Raw genomic sequence first — 7334 nt, forward strand, 5'->3', positions numbered from 1 at the left:
ATGCCTCTTTCTTAAACAAAAATGTAATTAAAGCAAAACAAAAAACCCTTTATTTCCTTTAGTAAAGCATTATATTTATCTCCACAAATGGGCAAATCAAAATACCAGCTTATTGTCCTATTTACTTGTATACAGCAATTTTAAATGCTTTCTTGAGAGTCCGGTTGCAAGTAAACACTATTGCTCTCATGCTGCTATCACTGCAAGCAATCACTGGGTGTCTCCTCCTTTTAACCTTTTTTATGTTTTATTTATGTGTACACCCTAATAAATGTTTGCATACTTTTTATATTCATTTACCTGCAGCTTGACCCTCTTCAGAGCTGACTTCTGGCAACTCCGCAGGGTTTTGAAGGCAAGAGACGTCAGAGTTGTTTTGCCATTGCCTGTCTCCATGCCATGGCCCTGATATTCCTTGGATATTCCCTTTCAAATACTGACCAGGGCTGACCCTGCTTAGCTTCTGAGAGCTGAAGAGATCGAGCTAGCCTGGATTATCCAGGTCAGGGCATTGTATTACCGTATATACTTAACATTATTTGTCCTGATATGAAATAGTGCCTTTAGCCGACATACTTACGGGTATTCCTGGTATTCCTGGAGGACCTGATGGGCCACGATCTCCCTTTGAGAGATCAAAGAGAAACAAGGAGATATCACCCTACTGCAATATTTCTTGTTATCAAGGTCAAGAACTGATTGAGCCTTTGACACAGCATGTAGGCTTACCAAATGCCGGCGGGGATCTGCAGCTCTTTACAGGATCCCTGCCGCAGGGGATGGTGATACGCGGTGCCCCCGCCGTCGCCAGGATGTGACGCTACGCGTCGCTCTGTCAATGGGGCTGTTTGGAGTCCCGTTGCCAGTGCGACGCGTAGCGTCAAATCCTGGCGACGGCGGGTGCACCGCGTTTCGCCGTCCCCCACGGCAGGGATCCTGTAAAGAGCTGCAGATCCCCCGCCGGCATTTGGTAAGCCTAACAGCATGGGAGCCAAGAAAGCTTAATGAGCATAACAAGAAGTGAACAGAGCCTCTATTAGGTGCCTTCTATCACCTGTGTTTGGTTTGATAGCACTATCCTTTCTTAGATGCAGGAAACCAGGTTACTCTCACCCATGCTTCTGTAACCTTGTGGCTGGACTACTGTAACACACTCTGCATTGGGCTGCACTTGAAGATAACCCATAAACTATGACTGTGTGGCAGCCTGACTACTGTCAAAGGCTAGCTGATGGATGCACATCTCACCTATTTTAAAACAGCTACATTAACAGTTTATTCCCAAATTCAATTCAAGGTGCTGGTTACACCTTTAAAGCTCTGACAGATGTATCTGGCAGATCTGCTTATCTGAAGGACCATCACTCCCACATGTCTTTGTGAGCCAACTGTGATCTCTGATCATTACCTTTTAGTCCAGGGGGCCCCAAGGTGTCTGAGGACATGCTTCCTAGTGCCTGCCAAGTATTTTTAGAAATCGGGCGGAGCAAGGTGGAGCTTTTGCCCAACAGGGCTTCTCTCTGGCCCTTGCAAATCTTTGGCTGAGTAGATGTTAAAAAATTGCTTTCACCAGCAGCTGCCACTACAGCACTGTGTGAAGCTGTGCATACGCAAGAAAATATTTTTAAACAGTATGTTCATTTAAAAATTCATCATGTTAAGCAGAGCTTCTGCCTGAAATGTTTAAGTGTTACCAGGATTATGCATAACTGCATTTCCTGACATTTTGTGTTGACTCTGCCTTCCGTGGCAGCCATTTTGTGGTTGCACCTACTATCCTGTGTAAGAATGTAAAAGGTGTCCTCAAGCTCAGAAAGGCTGGAGATCCCTGCTGTAGTTGTTCCCCTGCTTAAGGATTATGGCGAAAGAAGGGTGGCCTGCTTGGCAGCTGCTAAACCCCATTCCTTCTTTATAGTGACTCTCACAGATTGCCTGGGGAGATGAAAGGGGCACTATCTGTAGAAGGTTTTAGAAGGTGCTGTAAGGCCATTTTATTTGTGAGAGCTTTTCATGGGGTTTAAACTGCAGGCATTTTCTTGGGGATGGGGTTAATGGGATTTTATTGCATTTTGTGTGTTTTTAATCTTGGAACGGTAAGCCACTTTGAGCCGCAAAGGAAAGGTAATAAAATATAAATAAATGCCATAGTGCATAACACTGCTTGTATCTTGACTACAGCCTGTGAACAAGTACAGGAAATTTATGAAGCCCAGTTTGTCATAATAGTGGCACTTGCACTCTATGACTGTTCTGGACACTCTAGCCAATGGTATCTCTACCAACTCATGAACAATGAATCAGTTTTCTGCTTTGCCTCCTATTAGCAGAAGCTGCATTTTTGCTGGCAACACTTCACCTGAGTCAGAAAGGCTTTGTGGTAGCATGCAGAACTTTAACTTTTGTTAATATTGAGTGATACTTATATGGAGCCTCTGAGGGGAAGAAGAAAATAGCATCTACTCTGAACAGGTCCCCCAACAGCAGCATTTCAGGGATATTTTGGGCTGCAGGAGGAAAGAGAGGTAAGAAAGATACAGTCCACAGATTGCAGAAACATTCTGTGGATCTAACCCTAAGAATATGTTTTCATTCACATTTACACTGAACATACTCATGGGTTGTAATTACTATTCATAAAAAACCGCTAATGGCTGTGGTTACACACACTAAATAATCCACTTTTGATCCACTTCCAATGCCCTTTCCAACTGGATTTTGCCAGTTCACACAGTAAAATCAAGATGGAAAGTGTGCTGAAAGTGGAATATTTAGTCATGTGTGACTGTAGCCAAAGGGAAGCTGCAGTGCTAGCTCTCCTGCCAGAGAAACAGATTCCTAGAGTAGCAAAGAGGCAGCTCATGTGCCCTCATCTCCTCCCTTCACACAGCTTTGCGAAAGCACTCCAGGGACAGCTGCCACAAGAAAGCCACACAGATCCGCTGGGTATGCAGGCATATCCCACCCCCCAAAAAATAGTTGGTTTGGTTATACAGCGGTTTACTAGCTAGTTTTGTTCCTCTCTGCTGTAACATTTCATTGTCGAAATATTTTCTTGCCAGCACCAGCATGTGATGTAGATTTGCTAAAGAATCATCTTGGCCAGTGAGTAATACATGTAGTAAAAAGACAGCTCAGGTTTATTATTAAAATCCTACCTTCTCTCCTGGAAGTCCCTCCAGTCCTGGTAGTCCCATTGGACCTGGTTCACCCTTGTAAAGAACAAAAGTTGTTGCTTCAAAGTTCTACACCCTCAACAAATAAAGCTAAACATTCAATCGGAAAGAATTTCACAAGCTGCTAAGCATGCTGCTTACTTGGAGATGAAAATGTTTGCCCCATTGAGTGTTTTAATGACTTGAGAATAAAAAATTGCTCCCAGAATTAGACTCTGCTTATTTTCTGAATAAACATTTCAGTTTTGATTAAAAATCCTAGTCAGGGATGAAAAAACACTTTGATGGGTATTGCCTCATCAAGGTCAGTTTTTCCTTGATAAGTCAATGACAGAGGCATTGCTCTCACTGAGACTGTAAATCTGTATCTGGGCAGTAGAGGGGGGCTCATATGATTGAACGTTCTTTGATACAACAAATATCCCTTCCTTGTAAGATGTCAGGGAAAAGTGGTGTAACGTAGCCCTTTCCCTAATATGCTAGTTTTCTATACATAGGAGTTGTTTTTTTAAATTATTACTACTACTACTACCACTACTACTACTACTACTACTACTACTACTATTGAGAAATATTCATTCTGACAAGCCCCCTCTGCAGACAGTAGTGGTTACAGCTCAAACACAAGTCTACCATCTTGCTGAGAAATGAGAGTAAGGTCCTTCCAAAATCCTTTTAGAACATCTGTAGAACTTGTATAATGTAGACTTAAACATATTCACAGGCAGTTTGAATGAACTTTGCATAGAACAGATTAATAGAGATAATACTTCGCCTCACAAAGTGAGACTATTGGGCAGAATATGCTACATAGCATGTCCCCCGTACATCTTTTCCATTTTACTGCACAGTTCAATGAAGCAATGTAAAGTAAAATTCTTTAATTACTATATGTAAAAGCAAGAGATCACCTCAATGGCAATTGAGAGCCAGTTTGGTGTAGTGGTTAAGTATGCGGACTCTAATCTGGGAGAACCGGGTTTGATTCCCCACTCCTCCACTTGCACCTGCTGATGTGACCTTGGGTCAGTCACAAGCTCTTGGCGAGCAGTCCTTGAAAAAGAGCAGTTTCCGTCAGAGCTCTCTCAGCCCCGCCCACCTCCCAGGGTGTCTGTTGTTGTGGGGAGGGGAAGGGAAAGGAGTTTGTGAGCCGCTCTGAGACTCCAAGTGAAGGGCAGGTTATAAATCCAATCTCTTCTTCTTCTTCTTCTTCTTCTTCACCCCCTCCTCCTCCTCCTCCTCCTCCTCCTCCTCCTTCTAGGGAAGTCTGCACAACAAGCCCTAAACAACTACCATACAGGATTCTGAAAATTTAAGGGAAACCCTACATTTGCTGGAAAACTGTCTTTACTGAGAAGCACTAATTTGGGGGCGAATGCCACCACTTTAGGGCCACGGTGGCTCAGAGGTTAAGATGCTGGGTTGCAGACCAGAAGATCGGTAGCTCAGCAGTTCGAGACCCTAGTGCTGCGTGACAGTGTGAGCTCCCATCTCTGGCCCCAGCTCCTGCCAACCTAGCAGTTCAAAAGCAAGAAATTGCAAGTAGATACATAGACCACTTTGGTGGGAGGGTAACAGCGTTCCGTGTGCCTCGGTGTTTAGTCATGCTGGCCACATGATCATGGAGAAGTCTTTGGACAACAATGGAGATGAGCAACGCCCCCTAGAGTCAGATTCGACTAGCTTTTAAGAAAGGGAAACCTTTACCTTTACCTGCCACCACTTTACTTGGAACATCTATACTTGTATAGACTTCGCAAAAACCAATTTCCAGATTTTAGATGGTCTTTTGGATTGCTGTAAGAACAAAAAATGGCATGCAAAAAGGTGGCCAGCAGAATAAGACAGCAAGAAGGTGGCCCAGAGGTGACAAAATTTATACACTGCTTTTCTGCCTTTGTGTCAAACCATGGTTCACTTTGCTCACTTTGGTTGCCATAGTTATTATGAGTGAGTTAACAAGATGGCTAACAGATTAAAAAAAACCCTATTTATTTATTCAACTTATACCCTGCCCTCCCCACTGATAATAAAAATACATCTTAGAAAACATTTGAACCAAAGAAAAACACATAATTAAAACAGTTAAACCCAAAATACCATAAAATGTAAAACCATACAGACAAAGGGCAGGAAGAAGGGATTTCCTCTCTGCCTTGAGGGTCTTCCCTCCTTTTATTATAATCAGGGATATTTTCAAGCAGCTAAGTAAGTCAAGCTTCAGTTAAGTGTTCATTAAATGTAATATCGTTGCTTCTCTATAAGTAAGTGAACCTGAGCTTTACTGTACTACTTTTTTTCTTCTGCATTAAGAAATTACTCTGAAATGAGGCAGTTTGAAAAATATTTGGCAAAGACTCACCTTTCCAAACTACCACATTTTTGAGAGACATTTTAATAATATTTCATCTTAATAAGTTACATACCACTGCTCCAGGGTCACCTTTTGGGCCCTGAAAGAAACAGATTTTACAAAACATATAAATAAAATCAGAAAGCTATCACCTGCAATAGTCAATAGAAATAGACAGAAGGACAAGACAGCACAATTCTGAAATACAATCAATCCATGCTCAAATGTTGCATGAAAACAGCATTCTGTATCATTGTACAAAGGTATCTCAGATGATTTTTGTCTAGCACAGAATGCAAACAAAATTATAAAGAGAAATCAATTCAGGAGCACTATTGTAAAAAGAAATCTGTAGGAAGGTTATAAACATCCAGATTATCAAGGAGGATAAGTAAGTGCACTAGGTAACACAGCTTCATATGTCCATGTTTTACAAGTTGCATAAAGTCTCTACAAGGCCACAATCCATATACACCACATCTATTATTTTGAAGTAAAATAGTAAGATGTTGCTGCTATAATGAGCCACTGGGCAGGAATAAAATATGAACTGGAGCTTTCTTCCAGTACTAACCTGACTCAATCAATCAACATTAAATATGTAGAAGAACAATATAATATAAAATAAATATGTTAAGAAACAATACAGAATAATGATTTGTAACAATCGGATAGCCTAATATTCAATGAAGGCTTAATTTGACCTGTTTGCTCACATTTACCTCATATGTAGCATCATAAACTGTGAGCAACTGACATTCCAAAACTGGAAATATTGGGAACATGAGGATGTTTTAAATGTTGAGAATATAGCTCTCCCTTAATGTTGGCTATGTAAGATCTTTGCAGGGGGACCATATTCTATTTCTGTTTAAGTGTCATACTTTCATAAATGTTATGGTTCCAGGGATCATACCCTTGCTTTGAAAAGCAAGCCATAATATGGCCAAACTAGATTATACTTTTAACCTCTCTCATTCTCGTCAGACATATGAGGCTCCACCTTCTCTCCCCTGCCCAGTGCCATGGCTGAACTGGGCCACTTCAGCACTTGTGAACTGCACTCCCTACAGCTGCCATGTGGAGGATGCATAATCTAATTTGGGTCTTAGATCCTAACTTCAACCTAGTGTGGAGTTATTATTTTTAACACATATGGATTGCATTTTTATCTATATAGATTTCATATATGTGCATTTATTACAATACTTATATACTGCTTTAATTAGTGTTTTTAGGATCATTGGGTCTGGGAAGATTGCATGACTTTTGCTACAGCCAGTGTTTCTGCATTTCTTATGTGTCATATCTGTTTTTATTGCAGTGTTTAACTTTGTAACCTTTGTAAGCTGCAGTGGCTCAAGTGGTTAAGACGCTGAACTGCAGGCTGTGGAAGGTCAGTAGTTCAGCAGTTCGAGACCCGAATGTGCCGCATGACGGAGTGAGCTCCCATCTCTAGTTCCAGCTCCTGCCAACCTAGCAGTTCGAAAGCAAGAAATTGCAAGTAGATAAATAGGTACCACTTCAGTGGGAAGGTAACAGTGTTCCGTGCGCCTTGGTGTTTAGTTATGCTGGCCACATGACCACGGAAACGTCTTCGGACAGTGCTGGCTCTTCGGCTTTGAAATGGAGATGAGCACCGCAACCCTAGAGTCGGACTCGACTGGCTTTTGAGCAAGGGAACCTTTACCTTTACCTAACCTTATACAACTTATACTGCTCCTATCGCATTGTTCTAAACTTTGTGATTTGCTTCAAGTTTCAGCAATAAAGGACTATAAAAAAGTGAAAAGGACTAAAAATTAAGT

General features: G+C 41.6%; 1 long non-coding RNA gene across 1 annotated transcript; it reads right to left on the bottom strand.

Annotated features, from left to right (window-relative positions):
• Positions 1-579: 579 nt before the first annotated feature.
• LOC107111676 lies at positions 580-5623 on the bottom strand. Its single transcript, XR_001482569.1, has 3 exons — positions 5600-5623; positions 3156-3209; positions 580-625 (listed from the first exon to the last, which is right to left on the bottom strand). It is a non-coding gene; the product is annotated as an uncharacterized LOC107111676 (long non-coding RNA).
• Positions 5624-7334: the final 1711 nt, after the last annotated feature.

Source organism: Gekko japonicus, unplaced genomic scaffold (assembly GCF_001447785.1).
Source record: "Gekko japonicus isolate JY-2015 unplaced genomic scaffold, Gekko_japonicus_V1.1 scaffold806, whole genome shotgun sequence".
NCBI lineage: Eukaryota > Metazoa > Chordata > Lepidosauria > Squamata > Gekkonidae > Gekko > Gekko japonicus.